We start from the raw sequence: 19,445 nt of genomic DNA on the forward strand, positions 1-19,445 counted from the left end.
TTAAATTTTTATATAAAGTAAAAAAGTAGTTGTCCTTGATTACACATGTGTCTCACTATTCTTGGCAACTACTGATTATTTATTTATTTATTTATTTATTTATTTATTTATTTATTTATTTTTGAGACAGGGTTTCTCTGTATATCATTGACTGTCCTGGAACTCAGAGATACCTGCCTACCTCTGTCTGCTGAGTGCCGGGATTAAAGGTATGCACCACCATTGCCTGGGCTGATATATTTTTTTGTATTGACTTTGTGCCCTGCAACTTTAATGAAATTTTTATTATCTCAAGAAGCTTCTTGCTATAATTTTATAGTTATCCAAAAGTCTATCTAGCTGTCTAACATCATGTCATAATCAAAAATAATTTGAATCAGCAAACATTTTGTACTATTTTGTAATTTGAGACACTTAAATATGAAACCTAAAATCATTGGAAAGAAACTTCTCACTGGGATTGGTTAACAGTTCTTAATAATGGCTCAAAATAAGATGCTCTTTTTAATACTCTTGTTTTATATACTCCCTTTCCATGGTGACCCTAGAACCTATGGTATGATTCCTTTTGCACCATAGGATATTGCCATACTCAAAACAATCAGGAGCATTATGAACATCTTCACACAGAGGCTTATTTGCTTGGAATGTTCTTAGGTGTCAACCAAGCTGCATAGTAGAAACTTTTCTATCTCAGTTTATCATGTTGTCAGGAACCTGATTCTACATGGAGCATCCATATAAGAAGGACTAGGTTTTTTGGGGTTTTTTTTTGTTTGTTTGTTTTGTTTTTGTTTTTTCTGTATTAAATAGAATGCTGGCCTTCAAAAGATGTCCATGTCCTAATCTCTGAAATCTGTTAATATATGCTATATGTAACATTATATATTATATATATTACATATATATATATGAATTACATGTTGATTTTGTGAGCATTTTTGCTGTTCTAGTTGGAGCAAAAATGCATACAAAGTAGCAAATTACAAAACATGAGTCGAGTGTTACTGCTGATCTTTAGTATTAGTAAATGTTCCTATGTTTGTATTTGAAACAGGTGGTAGAGTGTGTGCAAATCCCTGAGTTCAGTTCTTAGTATTGCAAAAGTGAAAATATATGCCCATCTGGCTCCATGGTTAAGAGAATTTCCTGCTCTTACTGAAGACCCTAGTTCAGTTACCAGCACCACAATTGAACTAGGATTTTTGCATGTTTGTGATAATTTATTACCCCATTATTAGAAATTTAACACAGAAGGCAATAATCCTATTCCAGCTGTGAGCTAAATGTAGTTGACAATGCATAGATCAAAAACCACCTAATGAATCCTTAAAGTCTGGAGAATCAATGTGTGGCTGTGGTCCTGGAAAATATTCTCTGATGAAATATGTGGGGTGGACACGCCCAAGGTCCCGAGAGGACTCTCCACTCGATCTTAGGACCACCTGTGAGTGGAACACAACTTCTGTTCCATTCCAGTCACATGGGACCAGCATTAGTGAAGCAGAAAAACTGGCCTGATCAGGGTCACAAGTCCCTTCCAGTCAGCAACAGCACCAGGTCACCTTGGGTACAGAGTCAGCGGCCACCCCCAAGGTCCCGAGGGGACTCTCCACGTGATCTTAGGACCACCAGTGAGTGAAACACAACTTCTGTTCCATTCCAATTGCACGGGACCAGCATTAGGGAAGCAGAAAACCTGGCCTAACCAGGGCCACAATACCCTTCCAGTCATGCCAGCACCAGGTCACCTGGGTGAGGAGTTGGAGGAAACCCTCAAGGTCCCTAGAGGACAGACCCCGTTTCGGGCTCCAGACATCCTGCCACCTTCCCTGCCAGAGGACAGGTGTCCTCCCCTCCTGGGAGGGCTTTGCCAGAGCACCTGGGGAAGCCATCTTGGTTCCAGGAACCCTCTGAGACTATTCTGCACAGGTGAAAGTGTGGATTACAGAAGCTAACAGCTTCTGGGACAGGCCCTGTTTCAGGCCTCCATCTTCTGCCAGGAGGCAGGTGCAGATAACTGTGCACCTTCCCTGCAAGAGGAGAGGTTGCCTGCAGAGATTGCTCAGACCACTGAAACTCAGGAGAGAGCTAGTCTTCCAGGTCTGCTGATAGAGCTAACAGAATCACGAGAGGAACAAGGTCTAACCGGAGACAACTATAACAACTAACTCCAGAGATTACGAGATGGCAAAATGCAAATATAAGAATCTTACTAACAGAAACCAAGACCATTCACCATCATCAGAACTCAGCACTCCCACCTCACCCAGTCCTGGGAACACCAACACACACGAAAACCAAGACTTGGATTTAAAAGCATATCTCATGATGATGGTAGAGGACATCAAGAAGGACTTTAGTAACTCACTTAAAGAAATACAGGGGAACAATGCTAAAGAGTTACAAGACCTTAAAGTAAAACAGGAAAACACAACCAAAACAGGTGAAGTCCTTAAAGAAAAGCAGGAAAGTACATCCAAACAGGTGATGGAAATGAAGAAAAACATACTAGACCGAAAAAGGGAAGTAGACACAATAAAGAAAACCCAAAGTGAGGCAACACTGGAGATAGAGACCCTAGAAATGAAATCTGGAACCATAGATGCAAGCATCAGCAACAAAATACAAGAGATGGAAGAGAGAATCTCAGGTGCAGAAGATTCCATAGAGAACATTGGCACAACAATCAAAGAAAATGCAAAATGCAAAAAGGTCCTAACTCAAAACATCCAGGAAATCCAGGACAGGATGAGAATACCAAACCTACGGATAATGGGAGTAGATGAGAATGAAGATTTTCAACTTAAAGGGCCAGCAAATATCTTCAAGAAAATTATAGAAGAAAACTTCCCAAACCTAAAGAAAGAGATGCCCATGAACATACAAGAAGCCTACAGAACTCCAAATAGACTGGACCAGAAGAGACATTCCTTCAGACACATAATAATCAGAACAACAAATGCACTAAATAAAGACAGAATATTAAAAAGCAGTAAGGGAAAAAGATCAAGTAACATATAAAGGCAGGTCTATAAGAATTACACCAGACTTTTGACAAGCATTTGACAAAATCTAACACCCATTCATGATAAAAGTCTTGGAAAGATCAGGAATTCAAGACCCATACTTAAACATGATAAAAGCAATCTACAGCAAACCAGTAGCCAACATCAAAGTAAATGGTGAGAAACTGGAAGTATTCCCACTAAAATCAAGGACTAGACAAGGCTACGCACTTGCTACCTACCTATTCAACATTGTACTTGAAGTCCTATCCAGAGAAATTCGACAACAAAAGGAGTTCAAGGGGATACAAATTGGTAAGGAAGAAGTCAAAATATCACTTTTTGCAGATGATATGATAGTATATAGAAGTGACCCTAAAACTTCCACCAGAGAACTCCTAAACCTGATAAACAGCTTCAGTGAAGTAGCTGGATAAAAAATTAACTCAAACAAGTCAGGAAAGAAATTAGGGAAACAACACCCTTCTCAATAGTCACAAACAATACAAAATACCTTGGCTTGACTCTAACTAAGGAAGTAAAAGATCTGTATGATAAGAACTTCAAGTCTCTGAAGAAAGAAATTAAAGAAGATCTCAGAAAATGGAAAGATCTCACATGCTCATGGATTGGCAGGATCAATATAGTAAAAATGGCTATCTTGCCAAAAGCAATCTACAGATTCAATGCAATCCCCATCAAAATTCCAACTCAATTCTTAAACGAATTAGAAAGGGCAATCGGCAGATTCATCTGGAATAACAAAAAAACCTAGAATAGTAAAAACTCTTCTCAAGGATAAAATAACCTCTGATGGAATCACCATGCCTGACCTAAACCTGTACTACAGAGCAATTGTGATAAAATCTGCATGGTTCTGGTATAGTGACAGACAAATAGACCAATGGAATAGAATTGAAGTCCCAGAAATGAACCCACACACCTATGGTCATTTGATCTTTGACAAGGGATCTAAAACCATCCAGTGGAAAATAGCATTTTCAACAAATGGTACTGGCATAACTGGCGGTTAAAATGAAGAAGAATGTGAATTGATTCATTCCTATCTGCTTGTACTAAGGTCAAATCTGAGTGGATCAAGGAACTCCACATAAAACCAGCAACACTGAAACTTATAGAGGAGAAAGTGGAGAAAAGCCTCAAAGATATGGGCACAGGGGGAAAATTCCTGAATAGATCAGCAGTGGCTTGTGCTGTAAGATCAAGATTCAACAAATGGGTCCTCATAAAATTGTAAAGCTTCTGTAAGGCAAAAGACACCGTCAATAAGTCAAAAAGGCCACCAACAGATTGGGAAAGGATCTTTACCTATCCTAAATCAGATAGAGAAATAATATCCAATATATATAAAGAACTCAAGAAGGTGAACTCCAGAAAATCAAATAACCCCATTAAAAAACGGGGCTCAGAGCTAAACAAAGGATTCTCACCTGAGGATTACTGAATGGCTGAGAAGCACCTGAAAAAATGTTCAGCATCATCAATCATCAGGGAAATGCAAATCAAAACAACCCTGGGATTCCACCTCACACCAGTCAGAATGGCTAAGATCAAAAATTCAGTTGCCAGCAGATGCTGGCAAGGATGTGAAGAAAGAGGAACACTCCTCCATTGTTGGTGGTATTGCAAGTTTGTACAACCACTCTGGAAATCAGTCTGGTGGTACCTCAGAAAACTGGACCTAGTACTACCAGAGGATCCCACAATACCTCTCCTGGGCATATATCCAGAAGATGTCCCAACTGGTAAGAAGGACACATGCTCCACTATGTTCATAGCAGCCTAATTTGTAATAGCCAGAAGCTGGAAAGTACCCAGATGCCCCTCACCAGAGGAATGGATATAGAAAATGTGGTACTTTTAAACAATGGAATACTACTCAGCTATTAAAAAGAACGAAGTTATGAAATTCCTTCCTGGAGGGCATCATCCTGAGTGAGGTAACCCAATCACAAAAGAACTCACACAATATGTACTCACTAATAAGTGGATATTAGCCCAGAAACTTAGAATACCCAAGATATAAGATACAATTTGCAAAACACATGAAACTCAAGAAGAACAAAGACCAAAGTGTGGACACTTTGCCCCTTCTTAGAATTGGGAAAAAAAACACCAATGGGAGGAGTTACAGAGACAACGTTTGGAGCTGAGACAAAAGGATGGGCCATCTAGAAACTGCCATATCTGGGGATCCATCCCATAATCAGCTTCCAAATGCTGACACCATTGCATACACTAGAAAGATTTTACTGAAAGTACCCTGATATAGCTTTCTCTTGTGAGACTATGCCGGGGCCTAGCAAACACAGAAGTGGATGCTCACAGTCAGCTATTGGATGGATCACAGGGCCCCCAATGGAGGAGCTAGAGAAAGTACCCAAGGAGTCAAAGGGATCTGCAACCCTAAAGGTAGAACAACAATATGAACTAACCAGTACTCTTACCCACCCCCCCACCCCCACCCCCGAGCTCGTGTCTCTAGCTGCATATGTATCAGAAGATGGCCTAGTTGGCCATGAGTGGAAAGAGAGGCCCATTAGTCGTGCAAACTTCTTATGCCTCAGTACAGGGGAAAGCCAGGGCCAAGATGTGGGAGTGGATATGTTGGGGAGTGTGGGTTGGGAGTATATGGAGGACTTTTGGGATAGCACTGGAAATGTAAATGAAGAAAATACCTAATAATAATAAAAAATAAATTCATTAAAAACCAAAGAAAAAAATTAAGAAATGTGTGTTTGTGTGTCCAAGTGATCCATACTTTCTTTGCAAATTGCAGAAAAGTACTTGCAGTATTCTAGGTCAAAACTAAGAACGTGTGTGAGAATATTTGTTTAACAGATACAGAAAATATCAGAAAGTAGGACATGGGGTTGGACTGTAAGAGGGCCTTGAACTGAAAGCTAAAATACCATTAGAAACACAGCAAGGACTAGGGTATGGCCAGGCTCAGGAACAGAGCTTTTTAAAAGAGATCCTGGTTTCCATCTCTGCACAACAAAAGAGAATAACAAATAGGTGTGGCAGCAGGACTTCTTTATCTGTCAAGGGCCAAATGATCTCTTAAATTTGCTATGTTCTCTCCCCAAATCTCTCTCCTTTTATTCTTTAGGCTTTTATGATTTCATGACCCAACAGCATATTCCCAATCCAACCTTTCTCTAATTTCTAATCTTGTCTCATAACACATATAGCAACAAGTGTGTATGAACATAATATTATTTCTAAGTTTTTAAAGAAATAGTCCAAGATCAAGGTGGTTATACACACCTGTCACCCCAGCTACTTGGAAGGCTATGTTGAGTCGATTATGGATTTGAAGATAGTCTGGAAAACCTATCTGGAGGAAGGGAAGAAAAGAGGATAAGAAGGAGGGAGAGATTCAAGTGGGACAATTATGAGCCCTGGCTCAGTCAGTTATAGACAGGGGTGCATATCAGCTAGCACAAACATAATCAGCAGGAGACCTGATATTGTGCTTGTCTTTGGTAAGCAACAGCACGTGTTCACATTTTGAGGTAGGTAGATATTGTAGTGGCACAGCCCTGTTTCTAGTTAATCTGTTTGGTCTTGCTGTTGTAACTGTGAAGAAATCTAAAAAGCAAGACAAATGGTTCTAGATACCTGGAATCCTGGGAGTGCAGAAACAGATCCTTATCCTGGGAGAGCCAGTCAGCTTAAGAGCTCCTGAGACACATTCCTGAACCTCTCACAAGCCTAAACTGCTGAGAGATTTGGGGCCTGAAAATTCAAGAAGTGGGCATGTGCTGTGTGCAGCAGTGGAATGGGCAGCCTGTTAAGGTTAACTTGCCTTTACCTTTTGTGCTTTTTCATCTTTCCTAGTACACGCCTCCATTTGAATAATCTACACTCCCATGCTCTCTCATTTGTGATTTCTTCTTCATTCATTCAAAGTGCATGAACTATTGTGACTCTTAAACAAATGTGTAATTAAAATATCTATGACTCATTTTGAATAACCATGCCACCAGAAGAAGGAAATGCTCTGCCCTCTCTACATATATGTTGTATCACTCCTAGTTGAGAATCTGATTTCAACAGAAAACAGTCTATGTTGTGATTAAATTTAATGGTGTTAATTACTACCAACTCAAACTCTTTAGAATCTAGAAAAATGGCCTTCCAATGAAGATTCAGGAGGATGCATTTACTTGCAATGAAGAAATAGCCTAGAGCCATTTTATTTTGTTAAATTTTCTTTGTATCAGGCAGCATTATATTTGTTGTTTAAATGTCAAATATTTAATATGTGCCCACATACTGTGTCATGCATTCTGAACTAAAGAGAGAATCCAATTTGTACAAATAGGTGCAATCTCCAATTCTATGGCTAGCTGATCTATACACAGCTGGAATAATAAGTTTTCCTATTATGGCTCTCCTGCCTATAAACCCAGTGGTATTAAAATGCCACATTATATTTTTATGGCTCACACATCTCATCCTTCATTCAGAATTGAGGTTACTAAGGCCTTACATTGTTGTCTTCAGCATTATGAAAAATGTTCCTTAGAAACATTTACCTTTAGAGACTCAGTTATTTTCAACACATATCCTACAAGTCTCCCATGTAAAACTCTTTTTCTTGAAATAGTTAAAATAAGAATGGATTAGTGTTATTTTTAAAGGTCTAAAAGAATGTTTTCCAAAATGTTGTATCATGCCATCAGTGTGATATCATCAGATATTGTATAGATGGCATGTGATCAAAATCCTGGGCGAAACAAATACAAAGATCTTTTTTTTTTTTTTGGAGAAATGCTTCATGTGCAACCATCTACTGACACTCTAGTATGTGAGAAGCCAGGCTGATGGGTTAGCAAATGAACATGGCTTTCTCAAAAGTTTTTCTCATGGATGTGATTAATGAAGTGTCTTTAATTTTTTTTTAATTTTTAATATTTTTATTACATATTTTCCTCAGTTACATTTCCAATGCTATCCCAAAAGTCCCCCATAGCGCCCCCCACTTCCCTACCCACCCATTCCCATTCTTTTGGCCCTGGCATTCCCCTATATTGGGGCATATAAAGTTTGCAAGTCCAATGGGCCTCTCTTTCCATTGATGGCCGACTAGGCCATCTTTCGATACATATGCAGCTAGAGACAAGAGCTCCGGGGTTCTGGTTAGTACATCATGTTGTTCCAACAATAGGGTTGCAGATCCCTTTAGCTCCTTGGGTACTTTCTCTAGCTTCTCCATTGGGAGCCCTGTGATACATCCAATAGCTGACTGTGAACATCCACTCCTGTGTTTGCTAGGCCCCGGCATCGTCTCACAAGAGACAGCTATATTTGGGTCCTTTCAGCAAAATCTTGCTAGTGTATGCAATGGTGTCAGCGTTTAGAAGCTGCTTATGGGATGGATCCCTGGATACGGCAGTCTCTAAATGGTTCATCCTTTCATCACAGCTACGAACTTTGTCTCTGTAACTCCTTCCATGGATGTTTTGTTCCCAATTCTAAGAAGGGGCACAGTGTCCACACTTTGGTCTTCATTCTTCTTGAGTTTCATGCGTTTAGCAAATTGTATCTTATATCTTGGGTATCCTAAGTTTTGGGCTAATAACCACTTATCAGTGAATACATATTGTGTGAGTTCTTTTGTGATTGTGTTACTTCACTCAAGATGATGCCCTCCAGGTCCATCCATTTGGCTAGGAATTTCATAAATTCATTCTTTTTAATAGCTGAGTAGTACTCCATTGTGTAAATGTACCATAATTTCTGTATCCATTCCTCTGTTGAGGGACATCTGGGTTCTTTCCAGCTTGTGGCTATTATAAATAGGGCTGCTATGAACATAGTGGAGCATGTGTCCTTTTTACCGGTTGGGACATCTTCTGGATATATGCCCAGGAGAGGTATTGCTGGATCCTCCGGTAGTACTATGTCCAATTTTCTGAGGAACAGCCAGACTGATTTCCAGAGTGGTTGTACAAGCTTGCAATCCCACCAACAATGGAGGAGTGTTCCTCTTTCTCCACATCCTCGCCAGCATCTGCTGTCACCTGAATTTTTGATCTTACCATTCTGACTGGTGTGAGGTGGAATCTCAGGGTTGTTTTGATTTGCATTTCCCTGATGGTTAAGGATGTTGAACATTTTTTCAGGTGCTTCTCTGCCATTCAGTATTCCTCAGGTGAGAATTCTTTGTTCAGTTCTGAGCCCCATTTTTAATGGGGTTATTTGACTTTCTGGAGTCCACCTTCTTGAGTTCTTTATATATATTGGATATTAGTCCCTTATCTGATTTAGGATAGGTGAAGATCCTTTCCCAATCTGTTGGTGGTTTTTTGTCTTATTGATGGTGTCTTTAGCCTTGAAGAAGCTTTGCAGTTTCATGAGGTCCCACTTGTCAATTCTCGATCTTACAGCACAAGCCATTACTGTTCTATTCAAGAATTTTTCCCCTGTTCCCATATCTTCAAGGCTTTTCCCCACTTTCTCCTCTATAAGTTTCAGTGTCTCTGGTTTTATGTGAAGTTCCTTGATCCACTTAGACTTGACCTTAGTACAAGGAGATAGGAATGGATCGATTCACATTCTTCTACATGTTAACAACCAGTTGTGCCAGCACCATTTGTTGAAAATGCTGTCTTTCTTCCACTGGATGTTTTTAGCTCCCTTGTCGAAGATCAAGTGACCGTAGGTGTGTGGGTTCATTTCTGGGTCTTCAATTCTATTCCATTGGTCTATTTGTCTGTCACTATACCAGTACCATGCAGTTTTTATCACAATTGCTCTGTAGTAAAGCTTTAGGTCCGGCATGGTGATTCCACCAGAGGTTCTTTTATCCTTGAGAAGAGTTTTTGCTATCCTAGGTTTTTTGTCATTCCAGATGAATTTGCATATTGCACTTTCTAATTCGTTGAAGAATTGAGTTGGAATTTTGATGGGGATTGCATTGAATCTGTAGATTGCTTTTGGCAAGATAGACATTTTTACAATGTTGATCCTGCCAATCCATGAGCATGGGAGATTTTTCCAACTTCTGAGATCTTCTAGAATTTCTTTCTTCAGAGACTTGAAGTTTTTATTATACAGATCTTTCACTTCCTTAGTTAGAGTCATGCCAAGATATTTTATATTTTTTGTGACTATTGAGAAGGGTGTTGTTTCCCTAATTTCTTTCTCAGCGTGTTTATTCTTTGTGTAGAGAAAGGCCATTGATTTGTTTGAGTTAATTTTATATCCAGCTACTTCACCGAAGCTGTTTATCAGGCTTAGGAGTTCTCTGGTGGAATTTTTAGGGTCACTTATATATACTATCATATCATCTGCAAAAAGTGATATTTTGACTTCATCTTTTCCAATTTGTATCCCTTTGATCTCCTTTTGTTGTGGAATTGCTCTGGCTAGGACTTCAAGTACAATGTTGAATAGGTATGGAGAAAGTGGACAGCCTTGTCTAGTCCCTGATTTTAGAGGGATTGCTTCAAGCTTCTCACATTTACTTTGATGTTGGCTACTGGTTTGCTGTAGATTGCTTTTATCATGTATAGGTATGGGCCTTGAATTCCTGATCTTTCCAAGACTTTTATCATGAATGGGTGTTGGATCTTGTCAAATGCTTTTTCCGCATCTAACGAGATGATCATGTGGTTTTTGTCTTCGACTTTGTTTATATACTGGATTACGTTGATGGATTTCCGTATATTGAACCATCCCTGCATCCCTGGGATGAAACCTACTTGGTCAGGATGGATGATTGTTTTGATGTGTTCTTGGATTCGGTTAGCAAAAACTTTATTGAGGATTTTTGCATCAATATTCATAAGGGATATTGGTCTGAAGTTTTCTATCTTTGTTGGGTCTTTTTGTGGTTTAGGTATCAGAGTAATTGTGGCTTCATAGAATGAGTTGGGTAGAATATCTTCTGTTTCTATTTTGTGGAATAATTTGTGAAGAACTGGGATTAGATCTTCTTTGAAGGTCTGATAGAACTCTGCACTAAACCCATCTGGTCCTGGGCATTTTTTAGTTGGGAGACTATTAATGACTGCTTCTATTTCTTTGGGGGATATAGGGCTGTTTAGATCATTAACCTGATCTTGATTCAACTTTGGTACCTGGTATCTGTCTAGGAACTTCTCCATTTCATCCAGGTTCTCCAGTTTTGTTGAGTATAGCCTTTGGTAGAAGGATCTGATGGTGTTTTGGATGTCTTCAGGATCTGTTGTTATGTCTCCTTTCTCATTTCTGATTTTGTTAATTAGGATGATTTCCCTGTGCCCTCTAGTGAGTCTGGCTAAGGGTTTATCTATCTTGTTGATTTTCTCAAAGAACCAGCTCCTTGATTGGTTGATTCTTTGAATAGTTCTTCTTGTTTCCACTTGGTTGATTTCACCCCTGAGTTTGATTATTTCCTGCCTTCTAACCCTCTTGGGTGAATTTGCTTCCTTTGTTCTAGAGCTTTTAGGTGTGTTGTCAAGCTTCTAATGTGTGCGCTCTCTAGTTTCTTTTTGGAGGCACTCAGAGCTATGAGTTTTCCTCTTAGAAATGCTTGCATTGCATCCCATAAGCTTGGGTATGTTGTGGCTTCATTGTCATTGAACTCTAAATAGTCCTTAATTTCTTTCTTTATTCCTTCCTTGACCAAGGAATCATTGAGAAGTGTGTTGTTCAGTTTCCACGTGAAGGTTGGCTTTCTATTATTTATGTTGTTATTGAAGATCAGCCTTAGTCCATGGTGATCTGATAGGATGCATGGGACAATTTCAATATTTTTGTATCTGTTGAGGCCTGTTTTGTGACCAATTATGTGGTCAATTTTGGAGAAGGTACCATGAGGTGCTGAAAAGAAGGTATATCCTTTTGTTTTAGGATAGAATGTTCTGTAGATATCTGCCAGATCCATTTGATTCATAATTTCTGTTAGTTTCACTGTGTCCCTGTTTAGTTTCTGTTTCCATGATCTGTCCATTGGTGAAAGTGGTGTGTTGAAGTCTCCCACTATTATTGTATGAGGTGCAATGTGTGCTTTGAGATTTACTAAAGTTTCTTTAATGAATGTGGCTGCCTTTGTATTTGGAGTATAGATATTCAGGATTGATAGTTCCTCTTGGAGGATTTTACCTTTGATGAGTATGAAGTTTCCCTCCCTGTCTTTTTTAATGAGTTTGGGTTGGAAGTCAATCTTTTCAGATATTAGAATGGCTACTCCAGCTTGTTTCTTCATACCATTTGCTTGGAAAATTGTTTTCCAGCCTTTCATTCTGAGGTAGTGTCTATCTTTTTCTCTGAGATGAGTTTCCTGTAAGCAGCAAAATGTTGGGTCTTGTTTGTGCAGCCAGTTTGTTAGTCTATGTCTTTTTATCGGGGAGTTGAGTCCATTGATATTAAGAGATATTAAGGAAAAGTAATTGTTGTTTCCTGTTATTTTTGTTGTTAAAGTTGGCATTCTGTTCTTGTGGCTGTCTTCTTTTAGGTTTGTTGAGGGATTACCTTCTTGTTGTTTCTAGGGCGTGGTTCCTGTCCTTGTATTGGTTTTTTTCTGTTATTATCCTTTGAAGGGCTGGATTCGTGGAGAGATAATGTGTGAATTTGGTTTTGTCGTGGAATACTTTGGTTTCTCCATCTATGTTAATTGAGAGTTTGGCTGGGTATAGTAGCCTGGGCTGGAGTTTGTGTTCTTTTAATGTCTGTATAACATCCGTCCAGGATCTTCTGGCTTTCATAGTCTCTGGTGAGAAATCTGGTGTAATTCTGATAGGCTTGCCTTTATATGTTACTTGGCCTTTTTCTCTTACTGCTTTTAGTACTCTGTCTTTATTTAGAGCATTTGTTGTTCTGATTATTATGTGTCGGGAGGTATTTCTTTTATGGTCCAGTCTATTTGGAGTTCTGTAGGCTTCTTGTATGTTCATGGGCTTCTCTTTCTTTAGATTTGGCAAGTTTTCTTCTATAATTTTGTTGAAGATGTTTGCTGGTCCTTTGAGTTGAAAATCTTCATTCTCATCCACTCCTATTATCTGTAGGTTTGGTCTTCTCATTGTGTCCTGTATTTCTTGGATGTTTTGAGTTAGGATCTTTTTGCATTTTACATTTTCCTTGATTGTTGTGCTGATGTTCTCTATGGAATCTTCTGCACCTGAGATTCTCTCTTCCATCTCTTGTATTCTGTTGCTGATGCTCGTATTTATGGTTCCAGATTTCTTTCCTAGGGTTTCTATCTCCAGTGTTGCCTCATTTTGGGTTTTCTTTATTGTGTCTACTTCCCTTTTTAGGTCTAGTATGGTTTTGTTCATTTCCATCATCTGTTTGGATGTGTTTTCTTGTTTTTCTGTAAGGACTTCTACCTGTTTGATTATGTTATCCTGTTTTTCTTTAAGGATTTGTAACTCTTTAGCAGTGTTCTCCTGCAATTCTTTAAGGGATTTTTGTGCTTCCTCTTTACTGTCTTCTACCTGTTTACCAGTGTTCCTTTGTATTTCTTTAAGTGTGTTATTAAAGTCCTTCTTGAAGTCCTCTACCATCATCATGAGATATGCTTTTAGATCCATGTCTAGCTTTTCCGATGTGTTGGGGTGCCCTGGACTGGGTGAAGTGGGAGTGCTGGGTTCTGATGATGGTGAGTGGTCTTGGTTTCTGTTAGTAAGATTATTACGTTTACCTTTCACCATCTGGTAATCTCTGGGGTTAGTTGTTGTCGTTGTCACTGTTTAAAGATTGGAGCAGAAGCTGTGTTCCACTCACCAGCAGTCTCAAAATCCTGTGGCGGGGGTCGTGGGTAGCTGGCGGGTGTCAGCCGACCCTGCACTCTAGCTATCCCGGTGCTGGTCCTGCTGGAAGAGGCCTGTGGTCCTACTCAGGCCGGTTTTCTGCTTCCCTAACTAATGCAGTCTCAGGTCCCGTGCACAATTGGATTGGAGCAGAAGCTGTGTTCCACTCACCAGAAGTCTTAAGATCCTGTGGCGGGTGTTGTGGGTAGCTGGCGAGTGTCAGCCAACCCCGTGCCCTAGCTACCCCTGCACTTTTCTGACCGGAGAGGCTTGTGGCCCTATGTAGGCCGGATTTCTGCCTCCCCAACCAAAGCAGTCTCAGGTCCCGCGTGATTGGACTGGAGCAGAAGCTGTGTTCCACTCACCAGCAGTCTCAAAATCCTGTGGCGGGGGTCCTGGGTAGCTGGCGGGTGTCAGCCGACCCTGCGCTCTAGCTACCCCGGTGCTGGTCTGGCCAGAAGAGGCCTGTGGTCCCACTCAGGCCGGTTTTCTCCAAAGATCTTCATTGAAAGACCACAGTATAAAGGTAAAATTTCTCTAGAACGCAACTAAAGGGATATATGCAGAAAGAGAGGGAAGTGTGAGAGAGAATACAGGAGGCTGAGACGTTCCTCCACCTGACATTTGCAAGATAAATATCCACCAGAGTTATTGATGTGATCATGGCCTGAGATGCAAGATGTGAGAGCTGACTGGCAAGGATTTCCATGTCAGTCTGAGTGTAGAAGATTTAATGAAATGCCTTAGCTCATGCAGGGAGACAACACTATGGCAAATTCTTCCTTCTTTACTCTTTTCCATAGGAGAGGGCCATCTATTATAATGAGATCCTATATTTAAATGCTAACTGCTTCCTGAAATATCCTCATAAACATACCTAGAAACAATGATTAATTTGGGCACTCTGTGGCCCTGTAAAGATAATGTATATAATTTATCACAATGCTTTTTATATACATATGTGGAGATGTATACAAGAAAAAAAATATGTGAGCACTGCTTCAAAATATTGGAGACCTGAACATGGAAACACATGCCTATAATTTCAGCACCCAGAAAGCTTAAGCAAAAGGATCTGACCCTAGTCAGTCTGTGCTGTATAGCAAGATCCTGTCTCAAAAGACCAAATCAAAACAAAGTGAATGACAAAAGTACTTTATTGCAGACCACACTTGGAGGTTATAATTTTTTGCAATGTGTCTTTGAAGACTTTAACTTATTACACATGTTTTTAATTGTTTAATTCATTGAGGTGAATTTTACACCTTAAACCTAAACATACTAATCTCAAGTATTTGATGGCATTTAGTACACTTTCAGTATTTTATTGCCACTACCTAGATCTCGTTCCCAAACATTTTCAAAGCCCTAAAATAAACTACTGCATTCACTAAGCAACTCCACCCCTCCTCTCCCCAAGCCCCTGGAAACCACCAATCTCTTTTCAGTCTCATTGATTTAATGAGTAGTTTTGTTTTTAAAAAGACTATTTTTGAGTAGTTTTAGGGACACAAAAAAGGAGTGGAAAGCACACAGTGGTCTTCTATCCCCCACATGCACAAGTTTCTCCACTATCAACACCCAGCATCAAAGAACTACATTTGTTACAAGCTTATATTGGCTTTTTAATGGGACATTTTAAAAGTTCTTCAAAGTCAAGTTTCCATAACTAAGAGTTTATGCTCACAGAGTATGCGTGGCAAATGTCTACAGAATTGTTCTCTAATTCAATGTTTTAATGTCCTTGTTTTCTGCCTCCCAAATGATGTCAATAAACCATTTCACCCTAGTTCCTTCTTTCATAGCATTCTTCTTCATGACTTAATACATGGCTGTTTAGGCATATAGCTCAAGTCTAAAACCTTTATGTAGAATATAAAACTTTAGGTCATTGATTTAATTTTTGTAGTCATAAATTTAAATTTTTAATTAATTGATTGATTAATCATTAGGCTGTCAATGATTAGTATGAGAGATAATCTAAGTAAATATATTATATATTATATACTACATGCGTAGTAGGTAAAATTCCTTGAGTTTAAGTTCAAGTACTTAAATTACACAGCTTATATTGATTTTCTACTGTATTTTCAAAATGCTTTTCTATACTACTTATCTCTGACTACCCATCGGCTAGTAAAAAAATAAAAGCTGAAGTCTAGTTAGCTTCCATAACTTTAGCCAATACAAGACTTTCCTGGTTATTCCAAAAGCTTCCCCATCCTTTCTTTGGGGTAGTAGCCATGTTCTTTTTGAGATTAGTATGAAGCAAGTTTTAGGAAAGAGCATCAATAGGGAGCCACTATAGACCTGATCCCACTGGCTCCTGTATCATTGGAACTTAGGGTGATGGGCAACTGTCCAAATATTTCTATCTGGTCTCTGATCCGTGTTTTTCCGCCAGTACTCCTTTGTAACATTCCTATCTGAACTCAATACACTCAAGTATTGTTCTCTTTGTTGTTCTTGTGCTTGGAACAAGCTGGGCTTTCTTCTTTTGCAAGGTGAAAGCACAGAGCTCCTGGGTCCCTCTTAGGTCTTTTTGTCTGGATATCCTAAGAATTCATGGGGCATTTTCTCTGTCCTCCTTCTCTGAAAAAGAATATAAAAATTATCTAAAATATAAGCCTGCATTATAAAAGATGCCAGGGAGCAGTAGTTGACTGTTGGATGCTATGGTGTAAATACTGTACAGTTATTGTCAGATAAAATCAATATGAAATGGTGTCAGGAGTTTTCAAAGAGGAAACTGCATTGACTGACTCACAGCATGTAAATTGGTGGGGAAAATTCTAATTCGATATTGAACCATGTAAGAATATACAAGATGTGACCATGGAAAGAATGGTTGTATTTGTAAATGAATGGCTGTTGTAGTCTCTGATCTACAGCAGCTTAGGAGAAAGAGCCTTGGCAGAGAATGTGTTCAACTCGAATAAAAACTACAGGAAATCAGGCTAGAGAGATAACTCAGAAGGTAAAAGAACTTGCTGTCCCAGCACAAGGGTGTAAGTTTGGATAACTGTGAAAAGCTGGAAATGACTGTGCATATACCTGTAACCCGAGCTGTGGTGTATGGAGATAAATGAATCTCTGGGTTTTGCTGGGTTGATGCTATTTGAGTTTAAGATTCCAAAGAGATAAGACACCAATCATGAAAGGAAGCATGACAATAAGCCACAGGCTTGGGGACAGAAGCTGAAAACTCAGGGCTCATATCTTTATATTTAAGCAGGAATCAGAGAAGGAGAACTGGAAGTGACACAAGGTTTGATCTTTCTCAGTGATGTACCTCCTTCAACAAAGCCATACTTCCTAAACTATCCCAAACAGTGCTACCAACTGTCATTCAAACCACTGCAGTGTTGGAAGGGTGTTATAGTTTGGATCTTGAATGAGGCCTGAGTCCAGTGCAAGGTTCACAGGTAGTTGAATCATGAGAGTTTTATCCAAATCTATAGGTTAATCCACTGGAAGATTCCTAACTACCTGGATTCCTAAATCCAATAATGAACTATTGAGAGCTGATGGGAACTTTGGGAGGTAGAACCTAGTTAGAGAAAGTAGGTGATTGCAGGGGTGTTATTTTGTCCTCCACCCTCCTAGCTTTCTCTTTCCCTCCTGGCTATCATAAAATGAATAATTCTTCCTACCTCATGCTGTCTGTATACTTATAATACTTTCAGGTCAGTTTTTCTTCTGTTTAAAGAATTATGATTTTACTTATTTAAAGAGAAAAAGATCTTGTTATTTTTTAATGAGCATTAGTTTAATGAAACTCAATGTTGCAAAGCCATTTAAAGCTTATCTTTAAACTATTTACAAAGCAAATACAGAAATCTGCTCAAAAGCATGTGTTATAAGAATCTATATCTTCAAAGGGAAAATCTAATTTACTTTACTTGCTGAGTGATTTGTTTGATAGGTAAGAGACTCATAAGTATTATTGATTCTGAAGTCACTGTGTGGTGGACACTTGCTGCTCACAAATAAGCATTTCAGGGACTTAGTGAGAGGCATAAATTTTTTTTCTGTAAGTAACAGGACACTGTAGGGCTGAGCTAAGTGCCTGACCATCTCAGAATTAGCTAACAGCTTTATAGGATAATAAAGAGAGAGCCCAGAGTAAAACAGGAGGTGAATCAACAGTGGCAGAAAGGTAGCCTGAATAATATAGTGTGTGAACTGAATCTGTTGATTAATGGATGATATTTATCTTTCAACTTATTTATTATGCTGGGGGCCTCACTCAGGACCTTGGACATGATAGGCAATGGTTCTTTCAGGACATCACTGACTTCAAAGAATGACTGCTTGTTTTTGGAGATACTCCCAGGTACAAACTTCCATTCATGTACAATTATGGTGCCATCACAGTCTTTTCAGATTGCTTTCTTCTGGCTGAAAGCTGCCTTGGTTAGCAGTCTAGCCTTAACATATTCAACAGGATAAGTTAATGACAAAACTTAGTACTACTCAGCTATTAAAAATGATGAATTCATAAAATTCTTAGTCAAATGGATGGAACTAGAAAATATCATCCTGAGTGAGATAATGCAATCACAAATGAATACACATGGTATGCACTCACTGATAAGTGGACATTAGTCCAAAAGCTCCAAATAACCAAGATCCAATTCACAGATCACATGAAGCTCAAGAAGGAAGACCAAAGTGTGGGTGCTTCAGTTCTTCTTAGAAAGAAGAACAAAATACTCCTGGGAGCAAATATGGAGACAAAGTGCAGAGCAAAGACTGAAGGAAAGGTCATCCAGAGACTGTCCCACCTGGGGATTCATCCAAGATACAGTCACCAAACTCCAACACTATTGTGGATGCTAATAAATGCCTGCTGAAAGGAATCTGATACAGCTGTTCCCCAAGAGGCCCTGCCAGAGCCTTACAAATACAGAGTCGGATGCTCACAGCCAACCATTGCACTGAGTGTGGGGTTCCAAATGGAGGGGTTAGAGAAAGAACTGAAGGAGCTGAAGGGGTTTGTAACCCCATAGGAAGAACAACAGTATCAACCAACCAGACCCTCCAGAGCTCCTAGAGACTAAGCCACCAAACAAGGAGTACACATGACTCCAGCTGCAAATGTGGCAGAGAACTGCCTTGTCAGGTGTCAATGGGAGGAGAGGTCCTTGGCCCTATGAAGGCTCCATAGATGCCCCAATGTAGGAGAACCAAGGGTGGGGAGGCAGAAGTGGGTGGGTGGGTGGAGGAACACCCTCATAGAAGCAGGAGGAGGGGGGAGGGGATAGGGAGTTTCTGGGAAAGGGGGAAACTGGGTGCGGGATAACACTTGAAATGTAAATAAATTGAATAAATAAATAAAATATAGGGAGCTTTTATGAAGGAGATAAAGGAAAATTCAGAGAACAAGTGCTATGAAACATACTCTTTTACTTTAATTATTTGATTTACTTGCATTCTATAAGTTGCCCCCCCTTCCTGGTACCCCTTCCCTGAGTTCATCATCCCATCCCTCTGTCCCCTCCCCCACTCCCACCTCTGAGAGGATGCACACCCCCCCACCCCAATCCTTCTTCCACCAACAGCTCTCTTCCCTGGGGGATCCAGTTTCAACCGGATTAAAAGCTTCCTCTCCCACTGAGGCCAGAACAAGGGGCAGTGGGGGAGTGGGAGTAGGGGGATTGGGGGTGGG

At 39.7% G+C, this 19,445-nt stretch overlaps 1 protein-coding gene across 6 annotated transcripts in view; it reads left to right on the forward strand.

Annotated features, from left to right (window-relative positions):
* Positions 1–19,445, forward strand: part of Ndp (norrin cystine knot growth factor NDP) — a 136,549-nt gene that overhangs the window by 65,590 nt on the left and 51,514 nt on the right. For 2 of the 6 annotated variants that reach the window (XM_085838251.1, XM_085838250.1), the window contains exon 2: positions 131–209. The exons of the other annotated variants lie outside the window; for them this stretch is intronic. The gene's annotated coding sequence lies outside the window, so the exon portion shown is untranslated. The remainder of the gene's footprint in view (positions 1–130; positions 210–19,445) is intronic. 6 annotated transcript variants of the gene reach the window in all.

This window comes from Mus caroli, unplaced genomic scaffold (assembly GCF_978045245.1).
Source record: "Mus caroli unplaced genomic scaffold, Mus_caroli_1 scaffold_5, whole genome shotgun sequence".
Classification (NCBI taxonomy): Eukaryota; Metazoa; Chordata; class Mammalia; order Rodentia; family Muridae; genus Mus; species Mus caroli.